A 19,028-nucleotide genomic window follows, 5' to 3' on the forward strand; every position below is an offset into this window, starting at 1 on the left:
GCTGCCACTAGCAGAGAGACAGCCCACTCAGCTCCCGCAGGGTGGATCCTAGTGCAGAGATGCTGCCCTTGCAGCTGAGCAGGGAGAGAAGCGAGGCATTATGAAAAGCAGACAAACCATTGAGACACAGACTTTCTTTCCAGGAAACAGATTTGTCGGGCATCCCCCTTCTGAAAGCAATTTGAGTGAAACCAGTGGGACTGAACACAAGCAGGAAGGCCCCTCAGTTCAAGGAGTGGAGCGGTGGCCTTCCTGCCCTGTTGGGGCTTCATATTTAAAGCCAGCTAGAGCCCTAGGAGGCACTTCCAGCAGCAGCTCGCAGCTGAAGGGCCAGATAGCTCCAGTGGGAATCTCTCTCCTGGAGTGAGGCCCCAAGGCAATTCATCGAAGGGCCAAAGGCAGGCTGGGTTTGTCACCCTCCAGAGGGTGAACGTATGGATCAGGAGAGCCCGAGACAGTGATTTGACCTGGACTTATTGGGGAAATACGGGGTCATTAGAATGGGGTTTTTCCTTCATATGTCAAATGGTGCTGTGGTTAATCAGCAATACGGCCATGACTGCTGTAAGGTCTGAATGTATTGTGTACCTTGGGGACCAGAGCTCCAGAATGAAACCCACTCTGCATTGCTGAGGGCAGGAAGGGGGGAATGCAGCAGGGGAGGCTTGCAGGGGGTCGGCCAACCTTTCAGTGGCAGTATGTATATTTCTTATACTTAGGGTTATGCCTCAGGTTTATACACCCACCCCCCACCTCAGGGCAAAGTTAGCAGCAGTGGCGAGGCAGGGACTAGCTGTGGACAAGCTATTGCACCATGTAATCCCCCCCGCCCCCATGAGACTCAAAGGGCCCCTTCCATCATATGGCACCACCTGGGTTGGAGCACTTCTGGAGACCAGCCGGATTAGCACCGGGCAGGACCAACCTTTCCTTAAGCCAGGGAAAGGGCTGGGGCACATTTGCTTTGTTTTGCTGAGCCAGCTCTACCATGGCTTGGTCCAGCCCACATGAGGATCCCTGTGCCATGCTAGCCCGTCTCAGCGTTCTCACTCCTCCTGGCGGTTCTGGGGATTGGCGCTCTTCCAGGTCCGACGCCTCCCCTTGTGGTCTCTCCCCCTGTGCCCTCTCTCGCACTCTGCAGCCCTCCCCACTCCTCCAGGAGCTGCAGCTTCCTCTTCACGACTCAACCCTCTGGCCAGCTCACAATGGGGTTCCCCTTCCAGCGCAGGGTCACATTGGACCTGCTGACCAGGCAATGCCACTCCTTCAGTGGCTGGGAGAGGACCCAGCGCCCACCCATTTCTCTGAGTTCCAGCCCAGGGACCCTACAACATGCAGCCAAGCTCTGCTCACTCTCTGGGCCGTTTCCTACACACCTCAGGCAGGCCCTCTTCTCCACCCTGCTCTTCAGGGTCCACCCTTCCCTCAGGGCCAGGCTCCCAGGGGCCTACTCTTCCCCTGGGTTCCCTCCTTCGCTCTCTAATGCACAGAGGGTGGCTGCAGCCTTCCTTTCTGTTGCCAACTTCCTGGCTTTATACTAGCCCAGCCCACACCTGCTCAGCTGAGCTTCATCCTCCAATCAGGGGTCCTGCCTCCAGTCTAAGCCCCACATGTGGTACCTAGCACGCTGACCTGAGCTTCCTTAACCCTTTCAGGGTTGGTATGTGGGTGGGGAGTGAATGTCCCATCACATAGCCTCAGCAGTGCTTTAACACAGTCCTGAGGGGCCCGGAAGGAGCACATTCCCTCCAGGTGCAGATGCACAAAAAATCCTGCTCAAACGGCAACAGGAAGGGGGTGTAAAGACTCCCTTTTAACAGGCAGTGGGACGTAAGGACATATGGGCTGCGATACTGGGTCAGACCATGGTCCACCCAGCCCGGTATCCTGTCTCTGAGCTTCAGGGGGAGTGTGCAGAAGAGGGCACTTATGGAGTGAGCCCTCCCTGGCTTCCAGTCCCAGCTTCTGGCAGTCAGAGGTTTAGAGTCTCTCGGAGCATGGGGTTGCATCCCTGCCCATCTTGGCCCTTAATGGACCTGTCCTCCATGAACTGATCCAGTCTTTTTTAAACCCTTTGTACTTTCAGCCATCACAACATCTTGTGCCAGTGTGATCCATTTTTGGGATGGGGCAATGTGGGGGGGTGATGACTCATCAGCGCAGCGCCTCCTGCTGGTTGTCTCAGTAATAAGCTCTTTCCAGCCCAGAGTGCCCTCTGCAGGCCAGTATCTCACCTGCCGCTGGCCCCCGTGTCCCTCCCGGACCCGGTGCCCTTCTATTTCTGAGTTCTAACCCCCTACAGTAATCTACAATTTGGGTCTCCCCACTTAGAGGAACCCCCAACCCTCTGTCCCCACCTTGCCTCAGTGGCTACTGCCAGTCATAGTCTAGCCCCTGCTTCCTGGGGCAAACTGCAGTCTGTAAACCACTCATCATCGGCAAGGGGGGTTGGACCAGCTGCCTCTGCGCTGCCCTCTGCAGCCCCAGTACCTTTGTGGGCCCTTAACTCGGCCTGCAGCCTAGGGGTTTGTCAGGCTGGAGATCCCCAGCTCCCTCTGCCCTTCCCCAGCACTGCTCCACCTCAGGTACCCTGCTCAGCTCACAGGCAGCCAGGTCCTTCTCTCTCAAGGAAGCTAGACAGAGTGTCTGTCCTTTCCTTCTGGCCCACCACCCTCTTATAAGGGCCAGCTGGGACCTGATAGCTCTGGCTACAGCTGTGGCTGCTTTGCCAATCAGCCCAGCCTCTCTCTGCCACAGCCCTCTCCAGGGCTGCTTTAACCCTCTCTGGGCCGGAGCGGGGAGACCACCCCGCTACAGGCAACCAGAGAAAGATACCATATCTGTTAGGCTTATAAGAAACACATGGAATCTTTTTCAGGGGAAAAGGCATAGGCCGTGTTTATCGGGGATACAACAATTAGCATATGCATTCGATCGCACCACACACACACACACACACACGCACGTGCGCGCGCGCCAGTCAATGTTATAGTTACCAGTCCAGAGTCCGGATCAATCTAGTGGCCAGCAAGGTTGATCACAGGTAGCAGAAGCCAGGTTCTCTCGGTCGTGATGCTCCAGGGAAGTCTTGGCAGGACAAACCCAAAGTTTCATGGCAAGGCCCCCTGTTAATATAGTGATTTTCCTTCACTGGGATGAATGAGTTTTGCACTGTTGTGCTGTAATCAATTGTCATTTGATGAGTGCTTGTTTTCTTAAATTGTTCTTCTCATCCTTTATCTTGTTATTTTATCAGTCTCTCAGGGAGAAACCCCATGCTGGTTTTGATCACAGCTATCTTGTCCCAGCCACATCTTTTAGAGTTATCAATCTGCCCTCCTCTGACATCTCTATAGGGGCGTGTTGCAATCTCCTGGTGCCTTTACATCTGTCCTCGATTCCTCCCTAGAACATCTGTTCCGGTGATGGCCTTCACAGTTATCTTCTAACACACACATTTCTCAGTCACACACACAAAACAGGATTGATTTACACAAAGCATTTGAACAGGAACATCAAATTGCAATGCAGGAGAAAACAATTATGGTGTTCTTTTACTTACTGCAAAATGCTAAACCTACAACAAAGCAGTTACTGCCTTGAAATCAGCTTCAGACACAAGATTCTGGCACACTAGGCCACTCCTTTCTGCTTTCAGAAAGGGTGGCTGGCAGAATATGGTCAAATCATATCATATATCAATACATTTAATACATGCTACATTATTATACTTTATACTTCATTCTAAATTATATAAAATACATAGAACATAAAATCCTAATACTACATATCCAAAGTGTGGGTCCACCATGGGTTCATATAGCAGCATTACAATATTTTTTTTTTCTATCTCTTTCTTAATAGCTCCTAACAAACTGCTAGCCTCTTTGACTGCTGCTGTGAACTGAGTGTTGCCCAGTGGTGAGGGTCTATGGCTGCACTGCTCAGTGGCAAAAGCCTGTGGGGCTGGTAGTAGGGGAATCTGGCCCTCCTTGCTCCAGGGGGTTCAGACCCAGGGCCTATAACTAGGAGGTGGACATATGTGGCCTGGGGTGGAAGCCAACATGCCTGCTCCTTGGGCACTTCCTACCGCAACCTCTCCCCCTCCAAAAAGTCACAGCAGGGGCCAGTTTCTGGAGTCATGGGCAGGTGTCCTCCTGGGCAGGTGTCCTCCTAGCCATCATCCAGAGGTTCTTCTCCTCCAATTGAGGCTCTCTATTCCCAGTCTTCCCGGGGCCTCTGGTGGCTCAGCAGTGGAGTCCAGTTCAGGTGGTGTGGAGCTCCCACAGCCTCTCTGCAACTTCAGCTTCTCTGAGGGGGGCATTCTGGGCACAGAGCTGCTTATAAACTCTTGGTTCCCCAGTGTGGGGCTTACACACCCCATCAGAGGCATTGGTAGCAACTAACAACAGGCAGAATGTGGGAGAGAGAAGCCAGACTACGTAATCCCACTGCCAAGGTGAGCTGGTGGCTCCTGAGCACCCACTTTCCTCACCCAAAGGAGGGGGTGATGGGGAGACCCCTACATTTCAAGAAAACAGACATATGGTAGGAGTGCGTGGTCGTTCCTCCTCATCAATCTCAGAAGGTGACCACATCTGTTCATTCTCAGATCCCTCTCTAGGCAAAGATTAGAGGGGGATTAGCAGTCTCTAAGGCCTTGGGCCCTCTACGCAGGGCCATGCAGCAGGTAGTCCAGGGCGCTGACTGCAGGCAGGGCAGAGCTACAAACAGTACAGGGGCTCAGGCCCTCAGGCAGGGCACAGCACAAGTCTGACGTCCTGACTCTCATAGACTCATAGACTTTAAGGTCAGAAGGAACCATTATGATCATCTAGTCTGACCTCCTGCACAACGCAAACCACAGAACCTCACCCGTCCACTCCTGTAACAAACCCCTAACCTATGTCTTGAGTTATCGAAGTCCTGATGGCAGACAAATGCAGGCCTCCTGGCCTAAGGGGTGGAGTTGGCAGCAGAAGGTAGGGGGACCTGGGCCCAACCTACTCCACGGGGTCCCGGACCAGGGCCCAAACGGTGGTGGAATGTTCCACCACTGGCTCAGCAGGGATCTGCCCAAAACACGCTGACCTATATTCAGGCAACAACACAACCAGACTATCATCTGGTATCCCCGGGCTACTTCCTATGCTGCCCCTCAGGATGTGCCTATATCTCAGGATTGTCCTCCGTCTCCTTGGCATACACCGCCAGCAGCAGTTCCAGCAGCTACTTAGCTTCTCTGGTGGCAGGCAGTTCAGGCAGCTCCGGCCAGTGCTCAGCACTGCAGACGTCCTCTTTGGGCTCCAGCCCCAATGGTGGGCGGGAGGCATCTGTCACCTTTGGCAGCTCCAGCCTGACTGATCAGCTGGGCCTGACTTTTATACTTCCTGTCCCACCCCTCTGCTTTCGCGGGGGTGTCCTGGCTCTGCCCACCAATCCGTCCTGGTCAGTCTCAGAGGGCGAGGATGCCCCCTCACTACAGTATGAGGACTCTGAGGCAGGGTCTGTTTTTCAAGGACAATTCTCTGCATTATTTTATTCCTGGTATGAAACCCAACATGTGGATTATACCCCTTGGTCTGATCAGTGCTTGGGAAATGGGCTTCCTATGTTAGTCAGTAGGTGCTAATTTCTGCAGGAGGATTAGCACACATGTGGGACATGACATCACAAATGGGTTGGCAACCCCACAGCTCAGCTTTCAAGTTACTGTGAGGTCATTATCCCACCCCATGCTGCCTGTCCTAACAGGCCTGATTCCCATTTACCCTGCTCAGGTGTCAGGGCAAAAAGACCAAAAGGAAAGGGAGGAGGGGAAGTGATAATCAGGTTTGATATTTTTAATGTAAAAAACTAGTAAAAAAATCCCCCCTGCCCTTTTTTTTAAAGGGAAAACAAAAAAAGGTTCGATACCATCTTCACACACTAGAAATGGGGGAGGGCTCTAGTAGAGAAAGGCAGAACAAATGGCTGGAATCTGAAGCCAGATCAATTCAAATTAGAACGAAGGTGCAAACTTGTACCAGTGAGGGTGATCAATCAGTGGAACAAACTCCCTAGGGAAGTGGTAGATTCCTCAGCTCTTGATGTTTCAAATCAAGACTGGCTGATGCCTTTCTGGGAGATATGCTCACAAGTTATTGGGCTCAACTCAGGAATAATCGGGTGAAATTAAAAAAAATTAATGGCCTGTGCTGTACCAGACGTCAGACTAGTTGTTCTAATGGTGCTTTCTGGCCTTAAACTCTATGAATTTATTAATACTATGGGTGGCGCAGGTAGTGACACTACACTGAAGGTCATAGGCCTCGACTCCATGGGTGCTGCAGGCCTGGAGCTCCCATGGGGAAAAATTAGGGAGTGCTCCACACCCACCAGCAGCCAAGCTTCCCCTGCCCCGCCTCCTTCCCTGAGCATGCTGTGTCCCCGCTCCTCCCCCTCCCAGTGCTCCCCACCCATCGCCTAACAAGTGTTTGGCAGTGCTTAGGACTTTCCGGGAGGGGGAGGAGGCGGTAAAGAGGTGGGGCAGGGGTGGGGACTTGGGGGAAGGGGGTGGAATTGGGGCAGGGTGAGGGTGGTGCAGGGGCAGGCAAGGGTGGGGTCAAGCACACACAGGGCAGACGGGGAAGTTGGCACCTATGCTGAAGGTTGCCTACCATTTTCTATTATAAGACTATGTTTCAGTTGCTTATAACTTTGCCAAACGTAAACCATTTGGGCTGAAATCTTCCGTACCAAGTCTGTGTCTCAAGCTAATTTAAAATTTCAGATAAAGTGGTTCAGGCATTTCAGCTAATGAGGGAGGAAATGCATTGTTTTGTCCATGTTAATTGTTTTTTTTACTATCATTTGGCCGAGAAACTTTAGTGCCACTATGCTTTGGAGAAGGGACATAAAATGGGCAGGAGGAAATACCCTGGTGGCAAGGATGTGTCTTTTGCCGCTGCTGTGACAAACCACACAAATTTGGTCAAATTTTAAGTCTTTGAAAAATCTCAGTTTGCCCATACTCAGTTGAGACCTGTTAGAGTTTTGCAGCTAAATTCTCCAAAGATTCAATCTGCACTGAGCATGCTCCATCCCCTCCCTCCTCCTATGTACACACACATTCCCAGAAAGTGATGGAGTGTGCTCCACTCTGGCCTGCACAGGCTGAGCAGGGCTTTCCCTGTGATTTCCTGTCACTGGACCAGAGGGAAATCAGGGAGACCATCTCTCCTGTGCTCTCAATGCCTCCCTGCTGGTGTCCAGACAGTGAGGAGGAAGAGGGGAAGGAAAGCCCCTTATTCAAATGAGGCGAGCTGAGGGGTGGGGGGTGATAAGGGTGGGAGCAGGAACCAGAATGGGGGATAGAGGCAAGAACAAGGGGGAAGAGTCAGAGACAGAGGAGGGAAGAAGACCAGAAGGGGGATAGAAGCAAGAGTGAGGAAAGGGGGAAGGAAAAGACTGGGGGAAAGATAGGGACAGGGCTTAGGGGAACCATGGACAGGAGCTGGGGACGAAAAAGGGGTGGCTAGAGCTGGTAAGAGGGAAAGACAGGAGCAGAATGGGACAGGAAAAAGTGAGGCGAGAGGCAGAATGGTCTGCCACCACTGCACATGCCCCTCCCCCCTGAATCTAGAATTAAACCTGGATTCCTGAGCCTTGGCATTCCTTTGTTAGCAAATAGGCATGAAACCCAAATGTGATGGCAGGTCCACACAGTAGATAGATAATAGCCTTCTACTGCTCCGTTACTCTGTTAGCTCAAATGGCAGAAGACTGGGCTGTGAATCTAAAGGTCTCACCCTTGCTCATGAGCCATGTGGGGGATTGTGACAGGGTGTGCCTCCCACATTCACCTTGAAGGGGTTAACAGAGGGGCCAATTCACTTATTAGGCTGAAAGGAAAGCCCTAATTAGGAGAAGCTCACCTATGTAGAAACAGATGAGGCGTCTATAAAGCCAGGGAGCTGGTGGCAGAAAGAGGCTGCAGGGAAGTTGTCTGCAGTCACTCCCTGGGGGAAGGGAGGTATGTTTGGGGCTATAGAAATTAGTCTGCAGTTACTCCCTGAGAGGAGGGAGTTTGGCCTGGTAAACCCAGAGTGGGGGAGCTAGGTGGTGTAGGAAAGGCTCAGGGAAAAGGCAGCAAGGTTCAGGATGGTGCAGACCTTGTCTACTGATTAGAGAGTCCCTGAGCCAAAACCCAGAGTAGAGGGTGGGCCTGGATTCCTCTACCAGCCATTGGGGAAGCGGCACCATGGGGCAGCAAATGGGAAGACTGCCTGAAACTTCTGGTAAGGAAAGACTCCGATACCTGGAAGGGGGAAACATGCACAGTGACCTGGCTGGAGGGCCAAGTCACAGCGAGGGAGCACCCTGAGCCACAGAGAGTGAGAGAGGGAGCGGTGGCCGGGTGTGCAGTGAGCAGCAGAAGAGGGCCTTGGGCCTGGGAAGAACTACTCCTCAGAGCAGCAAAGAGGCAGCACCACCTGTGATGAGTGGACTCCATGACAGGGATCAATCTGTTTCCATATGATAATTTTTTTATTTTAAATTTTAAAGTTTTATAAAAACCTTAGAAAACTGCATCCAAAAATTTACATTAAAAGAGCATTACGGTTTCAAAGTCAAGCACTCAAAAGATAGTTAATACCAGAATTAAGGTTGCTCATTCATATCCCTCCATCTTCCTTCATTTTCCACCTCTCTCCCATCCAAAAAGTCTTCCAGTGATCATTCCCTTTGGTCACAATCTGATTAGGGTTTCTGAATCTTTCAGTAACTTCAATTTCTCTTCCACCTTTCCTCCAGAACAAATACCACTCACATGTTGTATTTATGAAGCCCTCAAGATCTTTGCTCATAAACAGAATACCACACATGTTCCACCCAATGAGATGGCCTTGGGTTTCTTCAGGAGCGTCACATTGTGAGCTCTTACATACCCAAAATAAAGAGCTGCCCTTCCAGGAAACAAAGAATCTCAAAATACCCAAGGTCTTCTCAGTTTGAACAGCCCACTCTCCCCTCTGGTCAGTGTAGCGTCTTCCTCACTCTGCTGCTGTCTTCCTCTTCCTCCTTAGCACATGAAGCAGCTGGGCCTGGTCGACTGACATATTCCAGCTGCCTTGATTTTTCAGCCTTTAACTCTTTCTTGCCTGGCCCATAAATTGGGCAGATAGGCCCAGGAAAGGGAAAGGAGTGTGAGTCTGATTTGTCCCAAGTGACCTTAGCTCAAGGTCATCGCACAGGGCCATTCCCCATAGCACTTTGCAGAAGAGTGAACTCCCTGCTGGTGTGTCCACTTATGGCAGGATGTGGTGTAGCAGATTCATCTAGCACTCACCTGCCAACAGTGGTCTCTCTCTTCTTGTGACTCAGCCCTCCCATCAGGTCATTGGAAAATCTCAGCTCTTCTGATGTAACAATAGACTCCAATAAACAGAAATCCAACTAACAGTTCAATGACATTGTGTTAACGTCTCAGGTACCCTTTTGTCTCAGGGCTTCATGACTATCCTCCCAGGGTCACCTTTCTTTCAGGGATCCTGTAATACCCCAATCAATCCCAAATGAAAATATAAATTTTAAACCATGACTACCCTCCTCAGTCTTGAACCTTCATCCCTCTTGAGTTTCCCCCATACTCTGTTCCTCGGATGAATCCCTCCCATGGGTTCCTGGCTGGAGGCCTGGTCTCTGCCCTTTTATCAGGGTTCACCACCAAAGGCTGCTTCATCTCAGTGGCTTCTCCATGTCTGCCCTGGCTCCACTCCCTACTGCCAAGAGAGGCACTGCAGAGTTCTTTCCCTCTCTCCCTGCAGCTCCTTTCTGTTCTGGGCTTCCTCTCTTTATAGTAACCACCCAGCTCCCCCGACAGCTGGGATTCATCTTTAATTGGGCCTTATCCTCTAGGTGTAGAGTTGCCAGTTTTGGCTGGACATATTCCTGGAGGTTTCATCACATTACACAATCTTTAAGTAAAGCTTAATCTTTAACTCCTGGAGACTCCAGGACAATCCTGGGGGGTTGGCAACCATATCTAAGTGCCACCAGGCGTCCTAATGGTGCTCTCTCAGCCTTTTGGGCAACCCTCTCACTCTCTCAGCCAGTTCAGATTAGCTGGAGATCAATGGTCACTGGCAAAGCTGAGCCTCATTCCCCTTAAAGGACCAGCCAGCGACAAACTTCTTGTCTCTTACTACATGGATGTTGCTTTGCTTATTGGGCTCTATAAAGTGTATTAAGTTAACCTGCCTAAAGGCACTTTTACTGTGCAATAATGTCCACACAGGGACTTGACACAGGGTGGCACTCACCTCTTGCAAGCGCCAGCTGTCCGAGTGCATGTGCCTGCACTCTCTCTCTCTGTGATTGCAGTAGGTCTTCCGTGACTCAGCCCTCCGGCCGAGTCTCACACACTGTGCATGTGAGGCACAAACCAAAATACCCCTTCTGGGATAAACAGTCCAACAAGGGCCTATCCCAGTACCCCTTTTCCATTGGTGTCTTCCTGCAGCCCTCCCTTGTCTCAGTCCTTATTCAGTCCTGCAGCCCCTTCTGGGCTAGCCTTCCAGTAGTCCCTTGACTCTGGTATGGGGCCATGCCCACAGGGCTTCCTCCTTGGAGACTCTTCACTCTTTCTGGCCCTAGCTCTCTAGGTAGGCCATTAAATAGTTCAGGTCCCCTTCCTCACAGCGCCAGCACCTTCACAGACACTTCACCCTTACCATAGGGCTGATGTCTTGTACTCAGTCCCAGCAGCCAGCCAGGAGCTCCTTCTTCCTCCCCTGGTCCCTGCCAGCAACTGCTCTATCCACAGTCCTGCTGCTTCTTCAGCCAGCCAGCCAGGAAAACTATCCTAGCTCCTCAGGCTCTAGGCAGCAACTGATTGTCTCTGGCTCTACAGAACCTTTTATGTGAGCCTGCTGGGCCCTGACTGGCTGCTCCCCACAGCCTCTCTCTGATTGGCTTCTTCTCCTGCAACCTCTCTATGCAGCTTGGAGGACTTATGTCCACTGCTACATTCTGGGACAGGTGTGGTAGGAACACAAAGCTTTCAGCAGATGGCCTCAGAGGGCCTGGTTCACCTCATCACAAGACTTCATGCAGAGAAGCTAGTGTGCTGTAAAGTCACACCCTAGTCTGCTCTGCACTAACTCCTCTGTGTAGACAAGCCCATAGTGTTCAGGTTCTACTCCACACCAACAGCTCCTATTTGCATTCTCCTGTTGACTTCCATACGAACGTCAGAATATTCTGTATTTTCTAACACTCACTTTTGGCAGCCAGTATCTCAATTTTCCATTCCTAGACCAACATTTTCCAACATGGCTGAATAAAGTTAGGCACTTACATACATCTTTAGGTACCAAAATCAGTGACCTGACTTTCAGAGGAACTGAGCACCTCTAGCTCCTAACAACGTCCACATTCAGCACTGTGGGAAAGGCCCCCAGGATTTTATTTAGCTGCCCAGGTATGGATTTAGGCATCAAGTTTGTACATTTTGAGCTAAGTGTCTCATAGAGAGAGGTTCACCTACCTGTTTGTTACAGCAGGCTGCTCTAGAGAGGAGCAAAGCGCAGGAATGAAGCCCCTAAGTAAGAGAAAAGAAGACATTTCCATAAAAAGGGGGTTCATGGTATTTTCCCTTTGAACTAATCTGCAAATATAAACTGCTACCTAAGGTGACCAGACGTCCCGATTTTATAGGGACAGTCTCAATTTTTGGGTCTTTTTCTTATATAGGCTTCTATTACCCCCACCCCCGTTCCGATTTTTCACATTTGCTGTCTGGTCACTCTACTGCTACCTGAGGCAGGTGAAGGCAGCAATGAGCAATGTTCTTTAGGAGTGGTGGGGCAGACATGCCTATAAATAAAAGGAATAGGCCCACATTCACCCAGCTGGCGCAAAACACCCCATTAGCAGCAATTAGGGGGAAAACACTTGGCTCTTCTAAATTTCTGAGCTCCCATGCACAAATCAAACAAATCCTCAGAGATCCCACACGTCATGTAAACGACAGAGTATTTTCACTGAATGCTGTGATTCATTTCTATGGGCAGGAGGTATGGGCATTGCCCATTTAAATACACCTCTACCTCGATATAACGCAACCCAGTATAACACGAATTTGGATATAATGCGGTAAAGCAGTGCTCTGGGGTGGGGTGGGGCTGCACACTCCAGTGGATCAAAGTAAATTCAATATAATGCGGTTTCACCTATAATGTGTAAGATCTTTTGGCCCCTGAGGACAGCATTATATCAAGGTAGCAGTGTAATATAAGGCAATCTGGGGTGCTTTGTACAGTACAGAGAGCTGAGCTGCATGTTCCACTTTAGAGAAGAGTCAGATTCCAGGAGGAAAAGACCCGGAGGGGATCTTTCAGTGAAGAGCCTGGAGTGTGGCATGACATCACAGGAACAAGTACAGCCAGAGCTCTGTGAACCAGCACAAGGCTCTCAGCCTTTAATTATGCTTCTTATGGGAGAAGCTTTGAAGTTCCTTGTAAAAAATCAGGGCAATGGAAAAACTGAGAGCCCTACTACTGAGCTATTATTGAGTTGCCTGTGGCTGTGCTTTAATTTCTCATGGGAAGAACCTTGTAAATGAGGTCAGCAGAAAAACGGTATGGGACCGTAAGTCTTGTAACACCTACCCAGGTTCTTCCAGGAGCTTTTACACCCAAAGCCAGAGGCAAAGCTTTAGCTCAACAATCACACTTGTGGAGAATGTTAGGTAATGTGTTTACCTAATGTTATTTTACACATGGGGCTGTGGGAGGTAAAACCTGTTGTTGGCTAGGAGATGCTGATTTAACACCAGGGGATTCTCTAAAGGCCCATTTGGTTGCTAGGCACCACCATGGAATGTTTGTTCAAATGCCAGCAGCTGAGCGAGGACTGTTGGAGGGGAGAGTTAAAGCCAGCTGGCTGGAGGTGGGTTGTTCTGGCATCTCAGCGAAGGTGCCAGGAATGGGGTCTCAAGACATTGGAGATCAGCCAGTGGCATTGGAGACTGTATGGGTCCAGGCTACTGGGAAAGTGGCTTTGAGATGAGTCTAGTGGAAGTAGGACTCAACGACTTCTGCAAAGGAAGTCTGAAGTGGGATCTGTAATAAGAAGTTCCTGTGCTTGAGAGGGTAAAGAGGGCACCTCTAAATGAACAATAACTGAGGTCATTCATGGGTTTATCTGTAAGTGACAAAGTAAGGGTTTGTTAACCAAGTCTTGCTTTTCCTGCAGTGGCCTTTGAAGAGCACTTACCATATGTACTAGTGAACACTCACTTCTGGGGACCAGTTCCTTGGAAGAAGAACACAGAGTAAGCAGGGACATAATATAATTTCAAAATATGAAGCTTAGTGGTGGCAGCAGCTACTCAAGCCCGGGACATTGGATACCTGGGGCTATGACCACACTGCGTTCTCTTTCCAGAGAAGCTGTAGATCACTTGCCAGGGAGGTGTTCCAAAGCATTTTTACTTTCCGAATCATGCTGCAGGTTTTTGAGTGTGTTTTTCTGTGCACATATACAGCACAACAGCATTTGCAAACAACTCAGGAAACATTGCACCAGGGTTGGACAGACTTTTCTCAGGATTAAATATGACTCTCTTAAGAGGGTCTGGTTACTCACTTGCAGGCTGAGACTTCTACCTCCATGGGATTCCCACTTGAAACAGTTCCTCTGGGAGATACCTAAGAGCGGCTCAACTGACAGGTTCAACTCCCCATTGGTTTGACTCACCTGCCTACAAATAGTAAAATAAGGTGAAAAACTAAAGTGCTGGTGGTGTCTCTGCTACCTGAAATTGCCTTTGCCAAGTGGCCAACCTTGCTTACTCCAATACTGGACCTTGGAACGAGGCCTCCATCACGCAACCAAACCCCTTGACTTCTTAGGCAAAGTCACTCAGATCAGTGGCAGTTGGATGGAGTGCCCTGACGTTACCAAAGGCGAGGTGTGTCCCACCACGGGGACCCCACAGACAATGAACACTGCAGGGCCAGGCAGTAATGCTACTGTAATGCATGCTAAGGCTGTGTCGTTCATTCCAGTCTCTTTCATGGTGATTTACAGCTTGGGGTTCGGTGAGTCTGCAAGGCTCAGCACATATCCTAAATCTTCTGTCCAAACAACTCCTGCCATGAAGAAGTAGGGAGCTATGGGCTGTCCTGTAACTGGCAGACAGAACTGATGGCAGTATTGTCATGGACTCACAGATTGTGCCCACTCCTGGCCCCGTGCGGTCCATGGGGGGTGCCCCTTTCAGTGAGACAGCCCTTCTCGGAGGTCTACTCTCTCTTGGGGTCAGGCCCTTCCACCTCCTGGAGCCGCACCTCTCTGATCCTTAGCACGTCTGTCTCTTGCCGTGGGCCCCCTCAGGGAGTCCCCTTGCTCTGGACCCCCCGGGCCTCCTCACCCCCGAAGGGGTTGATGCAACCCTGTTCTCTAGACTGGAGTGACTCTCAGCCAGCGTAAAACAGGAGCGTTTATTGAGAGTTGAATACAGCACAGGAAACTCTCAGGGCCTCAACCCTGGCCTCCCTCAGCCCAGCACATCCCAGTCTCCCTGCATCCAGGTGGGCTCTGCTTGCTCCCCCCCTCCAGCTTGGAGCCCCCTGCTTCCCAGTTGGGCCTCCGATATCCCTGGCCCCAACCCTGCCTCTGTCCATTGTCTTCTCTCCAGGTAAACAGGGTCGTAAACAGGAAGGCCTGGGTCTCCTCTCCACTCAGCCCTCCTCTGGCCCCTCTGGCTGGAACTGGCTGGTCAGGTCACCGGGGTCCTCTCTTCGCAGCCCATTGTCTTCCTATGGCCAGAACTGGCTGTGACTCCTGAGCTGCGTCTCCGGGTCACCAGGTCACCAGCCGCTGGGGTCTTCATCCTCCAAGCCAGTCCTCTGGAACAAGAAACTCCCTCTCCCCTCACCTCGTTAAACCCATAACACGCAGGGAAACTGAGTCCCACTCCCTCTGCATGCAACCCACTGGAAAACACAGATAAACCAAGAAAAACCCCCACTTCATCACAAGTATCCCCATAAATTCCTCCTGGTGACAGGAGAGGAACACGAGAAAAGGGCACAGCTAAAGGTTCTGGTGCATTTGCCTGATCATAACTGAGTGTGCCCCTTCTGTGGAGATCACATGGAAAGGCAGCTGCTCTGAACATCCACTTCAAAGTAAACACGGTAAGGAGGATGTGGAATATCAATGCTCCCTGACTGAGCTGACTAATAGAAATGTCACAGCACCCTCTGTCACATCCTAAAACACCATGAGGTGACACCACAGGTGCCAGCCAGCAACTGGACCTGAGAGGTATGTGCAAACAATTTGGAACCAAACCTGGTCTTTCCCAACATAAGAAATGGCCCATCCAGAGGCAGAGCACATCGAAGCCAGTCATCCTGAACAAAACCTGCAATGTGGAATGCACAAAGTGGTCAGCTGAGGAAGTTCCCTGATCTGAACAAAAGGCTGCAGTGCCAGAGTAACATGAGTATCTTGATTTCAAAAGAAATCAAAGGCAAGATGCCAAAACAAGTTAGTGACAAATGAAGGGAGCTGAGGCTGGTGAACAAGGACAAATCGGAGCTCATCAACCTGGGATGCAGAATAGCCAGTCCCTGTGGTTTAAGGACCCTGAGGGCTTGGCTACACTCGAAACTCCAAAGCGCTGCCGCGGCAGCGCTTTGAAGTGCAAGTGTAGTCGCGGTGCCAGCGCTGGGAGAGAGCTCTCTCAGCGCCGCAGGTACTCCACCTTCCTGTGGGGTTTACACTGGTGCTTTGCAGCGCTATAACTTGCTGCGCTCAGGGGTGTGAGAAAGTTGCAGCGCTGTAAAGCGCCAGTGTAGCCAAGGCCTATGTCCAACCAGGAACTCAAGAATGCTCTAAAGCAAAAAGGGAGATCACCTCTGAAGGACTGGAAGCATCTAGAGTTTGAAAATGAGGTCCTGCCCATGTGGGTTCAGGGACAGTCCAATGTCAGAACCTTTGATGAAACTGTTTCCATTGATGTTCTCCCCTCCTTCTGCTCAGAAGATCCCAAGCCAGCTAAGAGACTGAATGAGAGAGCCAGCAGGGTCAAGGGTGGAAAGGAAAAATCTTGGATGAGAAAGATAGCAACCAAGAGAGGCATTCACCTATGCTACTGTGAAGGAGCACGGTCTCTCACTGGCCAGGAAGGAGGCTAACGAGCTCCTCTGGGCCTGTGCTGCACTAACAAGGTGCACTTCACAGCTTGTTCAGCCTGGAGGGGCGTAAAAAAAGAAGCTTACCATAGAAAGGGTGGTGACCAGGAAGACTGCTGCACACAGACTGCTAGTAACAGAGGTAGGCCAATCAAGCAGGAGACAGCCATGGAACATACCGCTTCCAGAGCTGCCCTGGCTGACAGCCAAGCAACACTCCTACCCCAGGAAGAGGGGTAAGAGGTAAACCCCACAAAGGAACTTAGACTTTCAGGGATGGAGCCCATGAAACCCTATCCAGGGGCTGTCTGAGAGGCTGACCCCTGTTCCAGCCAGACTCTCCGCTCTTGCCAGGATGCAATTGCTCCAGAGAAGTCCCCCAAGTGCAGCCACTGGGGAAGTTGAGGGTAAAAGGCAGACAGTAGGACCTAGGGACAAGTGGCCATCTCTGTCTGTACAGTTAATGACAATTGTCATCACAAAAAACATTGAAAGTGGACAAGATACATATGGGTCAGACAAGCCACCCAGCACATCCAACCAAAAATAACTCAAAAAAGCAACTTGCAGAAATAGGGACTTGCTATCTATTATAACAGTTATTTCAACAGATCCACACGTCTTACTGTCCCACAGTTCACATATTTGGGAGGTTATTCTGCCTTAATGCTGCTGAGGACACTGTTAAGATTTTGTGTTCAGAGTGCAAGTTGGATGAAGCTGGGGTGCATATTTCTGTTGGGTATCTGTTGGAGGTGGATGTGAAAGCCCTGCAGAGCACTCAAGTGCAAAGTCAGTACATAAGAACATGCATAAGAATGGCCATATTGGGTCAGACCAAAGGTCCATCGAGTCCCGTATCCTGTCTTCTGACAGTGGCCAATGCAAGGTGGAGGGAATGAACAGAACAGGTAATCATCAAGTGATCCATTCTTTGTTGCCCATTTCCAGCTTCTGGCAAACAGTCTGCCCCAGTGAGCGGGGCTAGATGATGACTGGCAGTAGCCCACTGAGGCAAGGTGGGTTTAGAGGATTGAGGGGTTCCCCTGGGAGGGCAGACCCAGAGCCAGAGGGTACTGCTGGGGCAGAACCTCAAGGTAAAGGGCACCGGAGTCTGAGGGGAACACGGGGCCAGCGGCAGGCGAGACACCAGCCACCAGGAGGCGCTCTGAGGCTGAAAAGCTAATTCCTAAGAGGACCAGCAGGAGGTGCTGCGCCGGTGAGTTTCACCTCGCTTCAAGGCCATAGATCCAGATCCAGCACAACACCAGGGGAAGTGATTCTATTCCCAGTACTTTCTGATCTTCCAAAAGAACAGGGGATAGAGACTGCTGTTAGAGTTCAGATGCCTAAACACCTTTGTGAGATCACAGAAATTTAGGATGGTAACTCTTGCAGCTGTAATTCCTACAGTATATTCTGGAAATTGGTTCATGACCCTCGCCCTTTGAGATGTGTATTTTCATGTTGCAATTTACCGGTCTTACAAGAGGTTTCTTCATTTTACTGTCAACCAAGATCACTTTCAGTATTGATGCCTTTTGGCATCTCCTCTGCCCCCTAAGGGTCTTCTCAAAGGTCATGGCAATGGTAGCTCCTCACTTATACAAGTTATAATCATCTTCCCTTACCTCGACAACTGGCTATTCAACAGCCGGTCGTAAGATGAAGTTCCTTCCACAGTACAGACATCCATGTCCCTGTTCTACAGGTTAAGTCTTCAACGCAATATTGAAAAGTCCACTTTGATGTTAGCATAATGGATAGATTTCATTCTCTGAAACCAAGGCTTACCTACCTGTGGACAGGTTTATGATCCTAACAAACTTCGTTTCCAAGGTTCAAGTAAGCTCCCAGATGTTGACAATAAATTGTCTTCAACTCCTAGGACGTATGGCAGCTTGTACTTTCATAACACAACATTCAAGGTTACACCTTTGCTGCTTCCAGGTAGGGCTCAGAACCGTCTATCACAAACACAGAGTAGACAAGCTGTTATCTGTCTCAGGCTAAGTACTGGACTCACTGAAGTAGTGGACAGACTTGTCTAAAGTCTGTGCCTTTCACAGACACCCCCCCCACACACATTCCTTTCAGCCAACCTCTTCCTACCATCACTATAACGTGGGATGGGGAGCACACCTAGCCATGCACGCTGTTCAGGGCAAGTTGTCTGTCCAAGAGCCTGTTCTGCAGTCTGGAACTAAGAGCAGTCAGGAACACATATATCTTTCTTCCACTAATCAGGGGCAAATCTGTTAAAGTCATGACAGACAATATAGCCTGCATGTTCTATATAAATCATTTAGGGAGGGAGGGGGCAGGCAAGATCCTCCTCCATTTATACTGAAGCAATACAACCATGGAATTGGTGTACAGCCTATTACAGCCTCATCTCAGTTTCTTACCTTCCAGGCATATAAAATACCATAGCTGATGACATAAGCAGATGCTTCTCCCAAGATTACATGTGCAAGCTGGACTCTTGAATTCTCAAACCTATTTCCCTGACCTGGGGGCTTCCAGAAGTTAACCTCTTTGCCACCACCACCAAAAGGAAATGCAGGAAATTCTACTTGAGAGGAGGGCTGGATCATCAGTCCATAGAGGCTGCCTTCCTCATTTTGTGGACAGTCTTCTTTATGCATATCCACTGACATCATTGGTCACAGTGTTGAACAAGATCAAACAAGATAAAGCCAGGGTCATTCTAGTTGTACCAACTTCATCAAGACATGTACGATATCCTTACCTGATTTATCTACTTCTTGTCAACTACTGAGACTTCCACCCATTCCCCACCTCCTGTCTTAGGACTCTGGTCAGACTCCTCACCCC

The 19,028-nt window shown here is 50.2% G+C and overlaps 1 protein-coding gene across 1 annotated transcript in view; it reads right to left on the minus strand.

Moving 5' to 3' along the window:
* Window positions 1-3,047, minus strand: part of LOC116817868 (2'-5'-oligoadenylate synthase 3-like) — a 209,185-nt gene extending 206,138 nt beyond the window's left edge. Inside the window, 1 exon segment of the mRNA XM_075060095.1 lies at window positions 2,997-3,047. The gene's annotated coding sequence lies outside the window, so the exon portion shown is untranslated.
* Window positions 3,048-19,028: the final 15,981 nt, after the last annotated feature.

This window comes from Chelonoidis abingdonii, chromosome 22 (genome assembly GCF_003597395.2).
Source record: "Chelonoidis abingdonii isolate Lonesome George chromosome 22, CheloAbing_2.0, whole genome shotgun sequence".
NCBI classification, from domain to species: domain Eukaryota; kingdom Metazoa; phylum Chordata; order Testudines; family Testudinidae; genus Chelonoidis; species Chelonoidis abingdonii.